The sequence below is a fragment of the Mustela erminea genome, chromosome 8 (assembly GCF_009829155.1).
Source record: "Mustela erminea isolate mMusErm1 chromosome 8, mMusErm1.Pri, whole genome shotgun sequence".
Taxonomy (NCBI): domain Eukaryota; kingdom Metazoa; phylum Chordata; class Mammalia; order Carnivora; family Mustelidae; genus Mustela; species Mustela erminea.
In genome coordinates this window covers 77432590-77449555 of record NC_045621.1, presented here as the reverse complement: position 1 = coordinate 77449555, position 16966 = coordinate 77432590, and positions in this window count along the sequence as shown.

The following is a 16966-nucleotide window of genomic DNA, read 5'->3' as shown; positions in this document are numbered from 1 at the left end:
GTGAAAGTGAAGGCCATTGGAAAAATAACAGGATCTGACTTCTATTTTTAGAGTATTATTTTGACTGTGGTGTCAGGATTAGACAAAAAGGAGCTGACAGTGGAAGCAGGGAGATAAGTTGCGAGGCTCTATGATTAATCTAGATTTGTCTCACTGTGCTCACAGTTGAAGTGATGAGAGGTGGTCAGATTCCTTATGTATTTTGAAGGTAGGACCAAAAGAGACAATGGCCCCAAGGATTTTGGTCTGAATTGACCAGAAGGATGGAGCTGCCATTAACTGAGATTGGAAAGATTGTGAGTGGGTCAACTTTAAAACTTTTTATTATTTTATTTTTTGTGGAGGTTGCTGGGGTGAAAGATCAGGTGGTGAAGATCAGGAACATGGGTTGGGACATGCTAAATTTGGGATGTGTATTAGATATCCAAGTGGCAATGTTAAGTAGGAAGTTGAGCAGAGTCCAGGGCCAAACTTGGGCTAAGAGACATAAACCTGGTAGTCATCAGTTTCTAGACAGAACGTAAAAAGCTGTGAGATTGGATGAGATCAGCAAAAAAAGTGAATACAGGGTAAAGAATAGAGTCAAAGACTGAGCTCTGAGGCTCTCCAACATTAAGAAATGAGGGAGATGAGGATTTCCAGGATCATCTTTTAGGTAGAGAACATACCGGAACTCTCCTACATATACATATAGTGTGCCACCACCACCACCACCATGACCACCATCACCATTATTATTATTATTATTTTAAGATTTTATTTATTTATTTGACAGACAGAGATCACAAGTAGGCAGAGTGCAGAGAAGCAGGCAGAGAAGCAGGCAGAGAGAGAGGAGGAAGCAGGCTCCCTGCTGAGCACAGAGCCCGATGCGGGGCTCGATCCCAGGACCCTGAGATCATGACCTGAGCCGAAGGCAGAGGCTTTAACCCACTGAGCCACCCAGGCGCCCCACATCAACATTATTATTACTTCCATGACCACATAGCTGTTATATGATGTTGGTTAGGTGCATGGATCTGCCATAATAGTGCTTTGAGCAGCAAGAGTGTACTCTTCGCGTATCTATGATAGTGGAGAAATTGCTGAGTGTAGAAATTCCTTAGCCAACTTTCATATAAGGGGTACCTCTTATTCTACTACTATGGAATATTGGCTCAGAAAGGGCATTGCTCTGGATTAACATGCCTAGATTAAAGAAGCTACATAAAATAATTCTAGAGGAAAAAAAAAAGAATCTGTTCTCATTTAGGTTATAAATACTAACCATGTACTATGGGAACAGCACACTGGGAAGTATGGCGAGACATACAAAAGAGTTACAATACAGATGCCAATTTGTGGCATCACAAATTGTTTCATGCCTCTAAAACAAGGGGTAATCTGATTAAGTGATATGGTCGTGAATGAGTCACATCATGCAGCCAGGGCTGGGGAAGAGTTCATGAAATTCTTGCTTATACAACAGCCTTCCTGGAGCAGAGCATATGTATTGAAAGGCAGCTCTGTGTTGACATGGAGAGAGGAATAGGTAAGATCTAAATAAGGGACATGAAGAGACCAGGACCAAAGAAGCCTTGGGGTGGTGCTGGTTTGGAAGGGGAGCATGGCCTAAGCACTGGGAGATTGTCAGAGGTCTGGCCATCCTGGCACAAGTCTCTAAAGGGTTTTGATTAAAATTTCAAAGGGTGAGTCTCAGCCCTAGCCACTTACACTGCTTTGAAGAGACATGGATTTGAGGAAGCCTGGACATCGAGACTCTGGGCACCTTCTCATATTGGAGATGGAGGCTGAGCCCTCTCACTGACCTTCTGGGTCCTTCCTAAATCTCAAGACATGAAGGGCACACGAGTGACTTCCAAGGATTTCTTTATTTCTTCCCTTCACCCCCACTAGTGTTAGGTTTAATTTCGCTAGGAAAACATGTTATGAAAATTTTAAAAACATGATTTTTTTTTACACAAAACCCTTCTTAAAGAACAGAAAGTTGCTAGACACAAATGACACATATTCTTTTATTTTTTTCATTCACTTCCTGCTCTCACATTCTGTATTTATTGAAGAAATATATAAGAAATATATAAGACATCATACTGAGGACATAAAATGGATGGAGCCTAATTTCTGCCTTCTGTGGAGGTTCTGACTTGGGCTTACATCATATTATGTTACAGTTGGAATACTTTCTGGCAGAAAAAAAAATCATTGAAGTATGTGCCCTATCACATCCACTCTTTATAACCTGAAATAGTGGGTTCAGTTTAATTTTGCACCTGTGTGCCTCAAAGGAGAAAGTAATGACCAAGCATTTTGTTAAATAAAGCCAAACTGATCTTTTAGTTGCAGTCATCACGTGCTCACCTTGAAGGTGAAGAGCCTACAGAAAAACCTAGGGCTAAAGTAATTGAGTTTTATAATTTTATTCCACTAACAAGTGATGGTTTTCACTAAGCAGGAAAGAGGCATAAGTCACTTAGTGGGATAGGTGGTTTCAAGACTTTTCTAGTCAAAGGATTTTTATTTCCTATTAAAACATCAAATTTTCTCTGAAAGCTCTCTTTTGGAAGGACCATATTGAACCTCAGAATGTATTTTAAGTGCCTTAATCACTGTAATAAAAAAAGATAGGGTCGTCTGGGTGGCTCAGTGGGTTAAAGCCTCTTCCCTCCGCTCAGGTCATGATCTCAGGGTCCTGGGATCGAGTTCCGCATCGGGCTCCCTGCTCAGCGGGGAGCCTGCTTCCTCCTCTCTGTCTCTCTGTGCCTGCCTGCTTGTGATCTCTCTCTGTCAAATAAATATATTAAAAAAAAAAAGATAAACACTGTGGCTGTTTTCATAAATTTCAATGTCCATTTTATGTACATTGCTGCAGAAGAAAGTAAAAAGGGAAAAAAAGGAACACTAGCACTTTAGTATAGTTAATCTAAAAAATTTTTTTTTTCTTTCTTAACAGTTAGGGCCATATTTACCATTTGGGACTAGGTAAATGCGGCAACAATGACTTTGGCAGAAACTTTTTTTTTTTTTTTAAAGAAACTGAGAATTTTGGAACATTTCCGAAACATTACACTAAGGAACCTTTAATTGGTAGCAGTGAAGTTTTGTTTAAGTTTAACCATTTGATATTTTCTGTTTGTCTGAAAAAAATTGCCTAGTATGTGGCTGCCAAAGAGCATACAGTACACACACAATAGGTCAAATTTGTAGTTCAGTATGTCATCTTCGAACAAAATGGCGACCTAGGAGGATTTTCAAGTCAATGTAACATTTTATGGGTTTCTGGGAAATATTTAATGTAAGTTATTGTAGAGTTTTCTATTTTAGATGGACAATTTAATTAAACTGTAATGGGAGGCCTAACTCTGAAGTTTTTCCCAGTTTGCTCTAAACCAATGGATTTAAAATTTGATGGATATTCATAAGTTGGAAGAGTTCTATAAATTAAATATCGAGAATCTTATTCTTTAGAATAGAAGGGAATGCCTTTCCAAGGAGTTGGATTTTGCTCATGTTTAATCCAATTTCAAAGCCTTCTGTCTTCTTATCAAGCTGTGCAGCACAGATAATGGCTATGGGCAGATCTTGGTTATAGTTGATGGCATTCTCACAAGTGTACACTGTCTTGTCTTTCCTAGAGGCCCTAATAATGAGACATGGTATCTAATTCTAACCTCGTAGTACTTTATCTGTCAAATCAAGGCCACCTAAGTCAGAGCCGGAAGGAGGAAAGAGTGGTGCTGATAAATCTTGGATGAAATTGACTCCGAAGGCTCTTCTCTCCCTCCTCCTGCAAACTGGTTCTGAACCCTGGAGGTTTTCTCTGCATATCACAATGATCTGGGTTTTTTTCCTCCTTCCTTTTTCTTCCCTAAATTATCATTATCAATAAAGTAATTAGTATAGACTTCTGACCTGATAGAGTGATTTAAGTTACATAAATTTGATTGAATTTTCTTATCATTGAAAATAGGATTAAAAAGCCCCAATACCACAAACAGCTAGATAATTCAAATTTCAATGATATTCAATTTGACTTTTTCTTCTTAATTAGTCAAATTTGTTTGTTAATATATAGATTCAACCATAGTGATGGGTAAATTGTTTCTATTTTTTAATTTTTAATTTTTAATTAACATATAATGTATTATTATTCCCAGGGGTACGGGTCTGTGAATCGCCAGGTTTACACATTTCACAGCACTCACCATGTTTCTATTTTCTAAGTGCTTCAAATGTAGCTATCTGAAAATAGAATCAAGTATATAGATGTAGGTATATATTGTATGTATAATGAGAGAAAGAAAAAGAGGAAGGGAGTGGAAGAGAAAAGAAGGGAGAGAAGGAGACGGGGGAGAAGGGGGGAGAGAGGGAGAGAAAGAGAAAGACTGAACCATTGGTTTGGTGAGGGAATGGGGTTCCCAAGGTGAAGAAGTTATGCATTCTATAGAATATTTGCAAATGCAAATAATTTCTAGGCCATGTCTGCTATTAAGTACAGAGATACGTTTTAAAGTTGTTTTTTTTTTTTTTAAAGATTTTATTTATTTATTTGACAGAGAGAGATCACAAGTAGGCAGAGAGGCAGACAGGTGGCGGTGGGGAGCAGGTTCCCTGCTGAGCAGAGAGCCCGATGCGGGACTCGATCCCAGGACCCTGAGATCATGACCTGAGCCGAAGGCAGCGGCTTAACCCACTGAGCCACCCAGGCACCCTTAAAATTGTTTTTTAAATAAAGATTTTATTTGTTTATTTGAGAGAGAAAGACAGAGAGAGGGAGCACAAGCAGGGGGAGTGGCAGGTAGAGATAGAGAGAGAAATAGACTCCCTCCTGAGCAGGGAGCCTGATGTAGGGCTCGATCACAGGACCCTGATAGCATGATCTGAGTCAAAGGCAGATGCTTAACTGACAGAGCCATCCAGGTGTCCAAAGGTTGACGTTTTAAATTTCATTTTTCTTGTCTGCCCTCCTGTGTACTCCCTTTTATTAGTTTGAAAGTTACATTTGCAGTGGTTACCTTAGACACTCTGAAGGACAAATTTAACCTAATACAATCTAGTGTTAATAGTTAGACAATCAAATAATCCTTCCAAACAATAAAGGATTTTAAAGTGCTTTAGCACTAATCATCACACCTTTTGGAATTACACGCTCTTGTTACCCAGTAAATAGGTACCCATGTGTGGACATTGAAAAAAAAGAAAGAAAGAAAGAGAGAGAGAAAGAGAAAATTGGGACAGATCAGTTAGGGGTTCAACAGATGTAAATTTTTAATAGATAATTTATAAAATAATTAATAATGGAAATATACAGAATTTTTTATCCCTAAGCATCCATAGTTTCTTAACTATTCCACATCATGGCAGAACATATTTATGTCCTGACTCTAGTCTTGGTGAACATACTCATTCATTATTTCTATCAATGAAGAGTTACAAATAAAATCAGCAGGAGAATCTTGGTGACAGCCCTTGATAAAGTTGGTAGAATACATGATAAATTACAAACAGATTACACAGCAGCTCAGTGGTTTTCATGGATTTTGCCTCAGAAACTTCTACTATTTTATGGCTTTAGCTACAGGACAGATCAGATTCCTGAACAGTACTCATATTATAAAAAGGTACAACATAATTCTGGCCTTACAGAAACATACAATATGCTGAAAGCCCCTTCGGTCCTGGGATTTCTGGGGAGGAGGGAAGGGTTATGGAGTGCACCATCTGTTCCATTTTATATTTATGTAATACTTCATCTCCAGGGCATTTCTGTTTATAACAGGCAAAGAACAGGCAACATGAGAGAAAAGTTGGTGGTAGGGTCATGCCAAACATGAGAAAAATTAAAATGGTGAGAGTTGAAGGATTGGTAAACAGTGTATTTATCAACTGTGACTTATTTATTCTTTATAATCCTATTTATAAAATCAAACAATAATATTAATAAGAGTAGTACTTTGGCATCAAAACATCTCTTTGGAATCATATCCTCTTTGGTGGTGTATTACTAAGGCACCACACAGAGGTCCCATTACCATCCATATCATGGCAGAACTGGATTCCGGCATGTAGTTGTCCCTGAGGTCGATGGGGTGAAATTAGACTTCTGGTACCTCTTGAAGGAGTCTGATAAACAAACCCCTCTCTTACCAATTCAATTTCAGAACCACTTGGTTCTGAACTAATGGATGTTATTACTAACAAAGTTGATTATGGAATGTGGATTTAGGTATCTGGCTAATAGGGCTTGCTAATATCTGGCTTAGTAAGAATTAAGTACCCAGTCACAGAAATGCCAGACCACCCAAGGCGAAGCCCCCCTGCAGTGGCTGAACCACCCCAGCAGTGACCACATAAGGGGCCAGACAGGGTGGAAGAGCCCCCAAGGAGAGGGGGGCAGTCCGAAGCATCCTTTGTTCAAATCCACAGGTCAGAAAAACTGCTCCTTGCCCAGCTTCCTCCCATGATTTTCCGTCCTGGGGAAAAAAGTGGACAACGCCTCCTCTCTGTCGAACTCTCTTCTTGTTTCTCTGCTAGTGTTAAGTTCATCCCTGGCATCCGCCCATCTTGTTCTCCTGGGCTTTCCTTTGTTCTCATTTACCTGCCTGCAGTAAGACAGGTAGGTGCCTGCTGTATTGATCATGGGCGGCCATCGGACATTTTTCTTCTGCATTTTCTTATTTTAATCATGTGCTGTAGATTAGAGATATAATATTAACATTAGTGATACCCATTTAAGATGCAAACATGGGAACATGCATTTTATATATTTTGAGATCTCTGTATGAAATGACACAAATCTTAATTATCTATATTCAGGAAAGAAAAAATACCTTTGGTTGAAAACATGGAATGTGTGAATGTTTAAGGAACATTACATTTGTTAAAACTATAGAATAAGTTGATTTATATACAGAACCTAAACATTTGTCTCCCTAGAGGTAACAAGAGCTAGATAGAAGTCATTGATTGGCTATCTATTGGGGTAATTTTTTCTTTTCTAAATGTGATTGAATTCTGTTTTATGTAAAGTAGTTTGTTGATGGCCTTTGGTTGCTTTGTTGTAATCTTACCAGGAATTAAGTGCTACAGTTTTCATAGTTTTCTGTTTGGTTCTTCTTAAATTTTTTATGGAAAATCTTAGCCTGTTGTGGGCCACATTCCTCACAGAAAAACAAGTTCTAAAACAAAATGCATTGCAGGTGTAAAGCACTGCAAATTTCCCCACCTAATCTTTCACTATAAATGATATTTGTAACACCAGCATCACACACTGACTCAGAGATGCGGTTCTGGGTCACAGAGAGTTCCTTGTGGCTTGCACAGGCCTGGCAATTAGGGTCTTACAGATACTTCTGTGAACATTTTTTCTATCTAGATGAGAAAATGCAATTTCCTGAGGCAGGAAAAACACCCCAAACATGTCCATGGATAATGTGGGAAAAGAAACAAAAATAAAAATAATATATGGACCTATAATCTGGTGAAATGAAACACTAAATGTCACCTGTAGGACAAATAATTCTTTCAAGTGTACTCTGGTAGGGTATTATTACATGCAAGGTGACTAAATAAATATAAACACCGACATGACAGTATGTCAGTGAAATGTAAGCTGTTTTATAAAAGCTGTTTATATGAAATACCAAAAATGCCTACTTAATCATTTTCTACCTGCTAGTTCTTTCTAAACCTCACCTCCCATGCCCTCTGTCTTCCACATTAAGCAGGGGTCCTGTCTGAAGATAAGAGGAAAATTTGTGGCTTGATTTGCAAGTAGAGTCATCCACACTCTTGGAAGAGAAAGATAGTCTCTCAATAGTAACTTAATTTTTAAGGGAACCATTTCAGGACTTTACCAACCTCTACCTGGAACATTCTTTAAATCTATTATAACTCTTTCTTGCCATAACATAATGTTGTAACTTAGTCTTTCCTTGGTCAAGATATAGGGCTGATCATTTACGGTTCTTTCTATTTTGTAGAGAAAAATTTTATTAGAGTGAAAATTTTATGATGGCCCTGACTTTGCTTTGTTAATTGTGCTATTTATTCCACCTAAAACTATCTGGAACTTAAAAAGCCAGCAACAAGTGTTTAGGAAATGAATCGATGAATTTTCTTCTTCAGAACAACAATATTCTATTTTTTAAAATTATTTTTTATAAACATATAATGATTTTTATCCCCAGGGGTACAGGTCTGTGAATCGCCAGGTTTACACACTTCACAGCACTCACCAAAGTACATACCCTCCCCAATGTCCATAATCCCACCCCCCTTTCTCCCACCCCCTCCCCCCAGCAACCCTCAGTTTGTTTTGTGAGATTAAGAGTCACTTATGGTTTGTCTCCCTCCCAATCCCATCTTGTTTCATTGATTCTTCTCCTACCCACTTAAGCCCCCATGTTGCATCACCACTTCCTCATATCAGGGAGATCATAGGATAGTTGTCTTTCTCCGCTTGACTTATTTCGCTAAGCATGATACGCTCTAGTTCCATCCACGTTGTCCCAAATGGCAAGATTTCATTTCTTTTGATGGCTGCATAGTATTCCATTGTGTACATATACCACATCTTCTTTATCCATTCATCTGTTGATGGACATCTAGGTTCTTTCCATAGTTTGGCTATTGTGGACATTGCTGCTATAAACATGCGGGTGCACGTGCCCCTTTGGATCACTACGTTTGTATCTTTAGGGTAAATACCCAGTAGTGCAATTGCTGGGTCATAGGGCAGTTCTATTTTCAACATTTTGAGGAACCTCCATGCTGTTTTCCAGAGTGGTTGCACCAGCTTGCATTCCCACCAACAGTGTAGGAGGGTTCCCCTTTCTCCGCATCCTCGCCAGCATTTGTCATTTCCTGACAATTCCTGTTAATTTTAGCCATTCTGACTGGTGTGAGGTGATATCTCATTGTGGTTTTGATTTGTATTTCCCTGATGCCGAGTGACATGGAGCACTTTTTCATGTGTCTGTTGGCCATCTGGATGTCTTCTTTGCAGAAATGTCTGTTCATGTCCTCTGCCCATTTCTTGATTGGATTATTTGCAGAACAACAATATTCTTTTAAACTTTTTCCAGAGATTATATTCCATCCTTGCCCCCCAAAGAAGATGCTTCATGTTTCTTCTGTATCTTTTCCCGTTTGATGCTATTGGACACAGATTTCTAGACCTTAATAGCTATATTGTCATTGTGTTAATCACCATCTTCATCATCGTAATAAAAAATATGAAAACATTTATATTGTTTATAAAACAGTGTAAGTAGATGTCAATGGACATTCCCCTTCAAGGTCCTCTTGAAGGCAAGTAAACTGTTTTCACTTAAAATAGATTATATTATGCTCTCAAATTAAAATCTCCTTAGTTTCAAAATTGGTGAGAAAGAAAATCTAAGACGTACTATTTTTTACTCTTGCAAAATATTTAAAGAATTTAAAATGTTTTCATTTGGCAGTTACTAGTGAAAACTCAAAATCTGAACTTCCATCAAGATAGGAGGTGGATTTATAAAAATTCTGTGCTAAGAAAGTATCTGGATGGCCTTAACTGGTCTTCGCATGTGTTGTTGTTTTCATAATTTTGCCAGGTTTTTATTTTTGGCAGGCCAAGAGAAAGGATGGCTGATTTTTTTTTTTTTTTGTCCACATTTCCCTTTTCACCTCAGATTGAGTAAGTGAGTGATGTTAACTCCACATTACATCTTTCTCAAATTCTCACTGGGAAAATTTTCCATGTACCAAGCTGCCTTTCGGATGACATGTAACTAGGGGAAAAGGATGGTTTCTCAGAAGACCTGTGTGCAAAGTCCTATCAAATCTTTTTTTTTTTTTTAAGATTTTATTTATTTATTTGACACAGAGAGAGAGAGAGAAAGATCACCAGAGAGGCAGGCAGAGAGAGAAAGGGAAGCAGGCTTTCCGCTGAGCAGAGATCCCCATGCGGGGCTCAATCCCAGGACTCTGAAATTATGACCTGAGCTGAAGTCAGAGGCTTAACCCACTGAGACACCCAGGTGCCCCAACTCCTATCAAATCTTAAACCTCATCAGGTCAAGCAAGGAATTGGAGAGACTCTTACTTCTCTCTTCCTTTAGTAATGTACACAATCAGACTGACAGCCAATATTGAGTATCAAAAGAAGTATTACTTATAATGAATTGTAACTATTAAATATATTCTAGATAGGTTTAGAGTCTATTTCTTATAAAGAATATAAGTAAAACAAATTTTTATCTAGATGAAAGAGATAGGAAGTACAATTCTCCCCTAGAATTTTCCTGGAGACTGTCATGTATCATAATGTTATAAGTAATGGCTTTAACCAGATGCTTTTCCTTTGGGTTCAAAAAATTATTTGCTACTGTGTTCAGTTAATAATATTGTATTAATAACTTATCAGTCATACATTCAGGGTAATATTTGAAAGTTATAATCTTCTTGTCTTGCCTTATTATTTCTGAGAGATTGCTCAAAGAAGATAGGCTTTATAGGACAAATTTTCCAAGACAAAACCAATGTTGGTGTTAAGGTCTTTGCTACTTAGCATTAGAATGAATCAGGATATCAGGACATGAGTAGTATAGAACTGAGAATCCAGAAACACCCTTTACGTTTATGTTAATTGATTTTTTTTTTTTAAGATTTTTTTAAATTTATTTGACAGAGTTCACAAGTAGGCAAAGAGGCAGGCAGAGAGAGAGGAGGAAGCAGGCTTCCTGCTGAGCAGAGAGTCTGATGCGGGGCTCCATCCCAGGACCCTGGGATCATGACCTGAGCCGAAGGCAGGGACATTAACCCACTGAGCCACCCAGGCACCCCTGTTCATTGATTTTTGATGGAGATGTCAAAACAATGAAATGGGGAAGGAATAGTCTTTTCAACAAACAGTTCTGCGACAACTTGATAGGCACATGCAAAAGAATGGAGTTAGACCCCTTCCTCACACAATGCACCAAAACTAGCTAAAAATGGATCATAGCCCAAAATCAAGAGCTGAAATGATAACATTTTTAGAAGAAAGCAAAAGAATAAATCTTTGTGATCTGGGTTACTGAAAGCCTTCTTAAATACAACACTAAAATTCACAAGAGACGAAAGAAATAAATAAAACTTCATCAATACTAAAAACTTTTTTCTTCAAAGAACACTATTAAGCAAATGAAAAGACAAACCACAGACTGAGAAAAGATATTTATAAATGATATATCTGATAAGGGACTTGTCTCTAGAGTATGAAGAATGCCTACAACTCAAAACAAAATAAAACAAGAACAAATCATCAATGATAAACAATCTAATTAAAAAAATGCAAAGGGTCTGAATTGAGATTCTCCTGAAGATGATATAGAAGTAGCAAATAGGCACTTGAAAAGATTCTCAATATAACTAGCCGTTAAGAAAATACACATCAAACCACAATGAGATGTCATTTCACACTCATTAGGATGGCTATAACAAAAAGACAGACACTTACAGTAAGTGTTTACGAGGATGTGGAGAAATGGGAACTCTTATGCATAGCTGGTAGGAATGCAAAATGGTATAGTTACTTGGAAAAGAGTTTGGCATCCCTCCAAAGGTTAACCATGAAGTTACTACGTGATTCAGCAAGTTCACTCCTGAGTTCTACCCAATAGAAACAAAAACCTATGTCCAGACACAAAAAATGTGTGCACAAATGGTATAGCAGTGCTATTCATTATAGCCCCAAGTGGGAAAAAAAAAAAACAAAAAAACAGGTGCCCATTGGCTGACAGGTATTCAGTTTTTCCCACTTTTTGTCTACAACATAGGTGAACCTAAAAACATTTTAGGAGGTGAAAGAAGCCAGTCACAAAGAACCCATATTGTATGATTCCATTTATATGAAAATGCATATATATGTTTCAAATAGGCGAATGTATAGAGACAGGATATGGATTAGTTGTCATCTGGCCTGAAAGGATTAAGGGGGAGATGGGAAGTGACTCTAATGAGTCTGGGTTTCTTTCTTGGGGTGACAAAAATGGTCTAAATTTGATAATGATGATTGTTATGTAACTGTGAATAAGCTAAGAACCACTGGACTGTATGCTTTAAAAGAATGAATTTTATAAATTTTATGCAAATTATATCTCAATACAACTGTTATTAAAAAAAGATATCTGAGGAATGGTATGCAATTTAGTATGTAGAGTGCTTATGTTATATTATACAATCCCAAACCTCTCCCTGTGGACATTGTGCCCTAGGGGAGGAGTAACTTCTCATGCAGAGGACTGTCTGAATCAGAATCCTGATATGACCTCTTATTAAGTCATGGGATTTTGGGAAAACAATTTATTCTGTGGCACAGCCTCCTCGTTCATAAAATGGGAATAATCATGATACTATGGTATAAAGTTGTTGTGATGCTTAAATGAGTTAGATGCTTTAATAGTGCCGGGCACATAGTAAATCAGTCAGTGCTGTGTAAGTATTTGTTATTATGATAGAGTCTACAAAATGCAAGACTTGATCCTCTGGTGCTGAGTGAATTCCAGCTCTTCCTGTTTCTAACTTAGGGAATAAATATATTTTAAAAAGGAGCCCAACTTTGAGTAAGGAAAGCAGATTTCCCGGGACAAATTTCGAACAGATAACAAAACAAGGGAGAGGGGAAGAATAAAATAACATCTGCATTTGCCTCCTCATGATCCAATTCCTTATGACGGAAAAATGGAGGGAATGATTGAAAGAGTATCAGCCAAAGGTAGGATTATTAGCTAGTGACAGGAAGACTAAAGTAACTGAGGGCCACCTTGAGGGTCAAGGACATCAATTAGAAAGGATCAGAGGGAAAAATTGAATAGGATGATTAATATTCTTGGGGAAGCAAGAAGGTTAGCAGGCCAGGATTCCCACATGGGGTAAATTAGTTGATTAGTGATATAAGGGTAATAAACCTAGTCCCAGGAAAGGTACTGTTAACGCTAGAAGGATCCATGTTAAGATTTAGGGCTTAACATTGGCTAACTTATTTTGAAATACTTCATTTCAACCCTAGAAATTTGTCAGTAGCCATTTCTGATATTCTGATGAACATTTACTCTTCAAGACTGAGGAAACAGTTTTAGACTTAAAAAAAAAAAAAATTCATTGGCTTTAGTAACTGATATCTTTGCCAAGTTGGCAGACTGATGTTCTCATTATTTACGTATCCATGAAAGAGAACAATTCATCTTCCAGGTTTAACATGAGTTATATGCCTCACATTTAACAATTCACAAATGACTGAGGGCTAGCTGGGTTATTGCTTCTTATTGATCGTTTTGCAGGATTTCCAATATAGTGAGAATTATTTTAAGGCTTTTCTGACTTGGCCTTGATGGTCACAGTCAGTTGGTCACTTGTTCAGCCATAAGCCTAAAGCCCATGTTGGAACAACCTGTGTGCCACTTGATTTCCCTTCACCATCAGAGGGGAGCTAGGGAGAAAATTAAAGACTTTTTTTTAAAAAATATTTTATTTATTTATTTGACAGAGATCACAAGTAGGCAGAGAGGCAGGCAGAGAAAGAGAGAGGAGGAAGCAGGCTCCCGCTGAGCAGAGAGCCCGATGTGGGACTCGATCCCAGGACCCTGGGATCATGACCTGAGCTGAATGCAGAGGCTTTAACCCACTGAGCCACCCTGGTGCCCCGAAAATTAAAGACTTTTAAAGATATATGATGTAAGATGTTTTCAAACACACAGGTCTGTTCTAGAGTAAGATGGCAAAAGAGTATTCTAGACATCATCTGTAATTAAATATCGTCAAAGGGAGATTGGAAAGAAATTCAGGATCATTTGAGTTTCAACTGATGTTAGACAGAGGGAGCAGTACAGTCTGGGGTCCACTCAGATGTGTCCCATACCTCTCCTTCTCAACCCCCAAATCCATTTGGGCTGTTTGGAAGGTTTGGATGATTTTAAGAGATTGTGAAATCTGAACACATACATATTTGGTATAGGCATTGGTGTTGCCGATCAAGAAGGGTGGTATAAATAGAAAGATCATTGAACTGAGCACCATTAACTGCCATGAACTGACTCCATGATTTTGCATAAGCGATTTTTATCTCAGAGTTTTTTCCAAAATAAGGCAGGAAAGGCCGGGCGGTTAGATGGGGAGGAGCAGGTGGGTGGGCTAGATCGCTGAGGTTCATTCCATTACTAAGATACTATGGTGACTCCTGGAACTTCTTTGAAGCTCCATCTATTGTTCTTTTGTTGCAGTGGGGGTGGAATGGTGCTATTTTCCTTTAGGAAAGTACAGGAGGGTGAGAGAGCCCACTGATTTTATTGTCAAGTCTCGCTGAGGCTCTGGGGTTGCCCTTTGAGTAACTAGTAGGGAAATCCAGTCCTCTTTTCCTCCCCAGTCCCCCTTCAGAGTGTCATTTAGCTGTCAGACTGCTTTACTGAAATTTTGTTTCTAAATTCCTCCTAAGAAAGATCACCAGGAGATAAAATAATGAAAGCTTTATAGTATGCAAAATTTACTAAGGGCGAATCAATACTCCATATCTCATTCAAAAGGGTGATTCTCAAAGTGTTGTCCCTGGACGGCAATACCATATCACCTGGGAACGTATGAGAAATGCAGATTCTCAGGCCCTACCCCAGATCTACTGTACCAGAAACTGGTGGGGCCCAGCAATCCGAGTTTTCCCAAGTCCTGCAGGCGATTTTGCTGCACAATCCCTGCCCTGATGCTGATGTAGCTCACCGGCAGGAAGCTTTTACTGGATTGTTTGGAGACCAGAAAGGTAATTTAGTCTAAAGTGGAACTTGAGGAATTACAAGGTCCACAGAACAGTTTGAATGAGGCCACGAAACAAGGTCTCTGCATTTGAAGAGCAAGGCTTCATATTCTGTTCCTGGGAAGGCAAAGCCAATGTCTGACAGTGAGGACAGGGTTCAGGCTGAAATCTAGGTCCACAGCGAGCCACGGTCCCAGATCCTCTCTGCCTAGGGAGAGATGGGCGCCTCGGTGGCTCTGGGTTAAGCGACTGCCTTCGGCTCATGTCATGATCCTGGAATCCCAGGATTGAGTTTCACATCAGGCTCCCTGCTCAGCAGAGATTCTGCTTCTCCCTCTAACCCTCCCCCTTCTCATGCTCTCTTTCTCTCTCAATCTATTTCTCAAATAAAAAAATTTAAAAAAAGAAAAAAAGAAATGTGATTGTTGGAGTTGGGAAAGGAGCATGGATTCAAGTCCCACCTCTGAAGGGTTCTATTCTAGTTGTGAGAACTTGGGGAAATTCCTCCATTCCTTTGAGACTCAGTGTCTTTGTCTTTGGAACTAATACCTCCTGCAAAGCATGGAATGGCTTATGTGGCTCACAGATAGTAGGTACTCAATAAACACTAGTTCCTTTGCTCCCTGGCTACATAGGGCTGATCCCCAGTCGGTACAGAATGGGACTAGACTCGTTCAGACTGATCAATGACCATGCTGTACTAGTTAATTAGTTCACATACCAGTCCTGCTTGTAAGAACGTAAGCACACTTTCTTAAGGGACAGATGTGGATCCTCTTACAAATGCAACACTGGGGTAAGTTTAAAGTGTATTTAGACAGATGAAAGAGAAATGCTGACACTTAAATTATTGACAAGAATTACAAATTACAAATCTGTAAGAATTAAATTCTTTTTTTTTAATTGGTCAAATTTGAATTTTGGAAAGATGACTGTTCCACAGTGAAAACCTCTAGGAAGATCTTTTCTTTTCTTTTTTTTTTTTCTGTTTGGTATTTTTAATTTCATTTTATTTTATTTTAAAGATTATTTATTGAGGAAGAGAGAGAGACAAGAGACAGACAGCAAGAGAGAGCATGAATGGGGAAGAGAGGGAGAATCAGGCACCCCACGGAGTAGGGAGTCCCATGTAGGGCTCAATCCCAGGACCATGGGATCATGACCTGAGCCAAGGCCAATGCTTAAGCAATTGAGCCACCCAGATCCCCCCAGTATTTTATTTAATTATTTTTATTTTAATTGCAGTGTAGTTAACAGACAATATTATATCCGGTTCGAGGGTACGATGGAGTGATCCAACAATTCTTTATAGAAGATCTTTTCTTGAAATCACTTGTCAGGAAATTAGATGAAATGCCCATGACCCTGGTGCTATGATTCTGAGAAGACTGATTGGCCATGTATAGGTCTGGAGGCACTTCCTAAGCAGCTGAGAGCCCAGAACTGACTCACAGCCCCCAGTAGGTGCTAGGGGGCGGGTGCTATGCTGCAGTTCTCAGAGAGTCCAGGGCCACGTGGTTACTCCCAGTGCTGGCACCCATGAAGGGCACTGGATGTGTTTTGGGGAGCTTTTTAGGGAGCCTTTTAGGGTCTTGGAATCTGATCTTCATTAATGTTTTTCAGTAGGGTCTTAGTACATTAGTAAATTTGCATTTGTCATCTTGACAACTTTCTCCAATACAAAATCTACTGCAAAAATCTTTGATTTTCACCCTTAGTTCTAAAAAGTGAGTTTTAAAGAATCCGTATTGCTGTGCCAATCAAAACATCATGTAAAAGCTTCAGTTCTCCAGCCACTTATGTGTTGCCTGCAAAGTCTTTACATATCTTCAGCAGATCCGGGGAGATGTCTGAAGTAGTCAGCTGACTTTATGCAGCCTAGATGTGCTGTTACAGAAGGATTCTGTCAGTTCAACACTGGTTAAGTAAAACCGTGCAATATAACAACAGAGAAACAAACTACCTATGACCCATATCCTCTGAGGAACCAGATTTCAACCTTCCCTTCATTTTCTCTGAATGTGGCGCTGTTGGAAGGCACTCATTCTTACGAATGTGGCTCACCCACTAATGGACACTGTCTTATCTAATTAGTGTTTCCTACATGATTATATAGCCTATTTTTCAAACTTGGCCATCACTATTTGTTCAAATTGTATGTTATTTCTTTTTAAGATGTTTATTATTTTTTTACTTTTT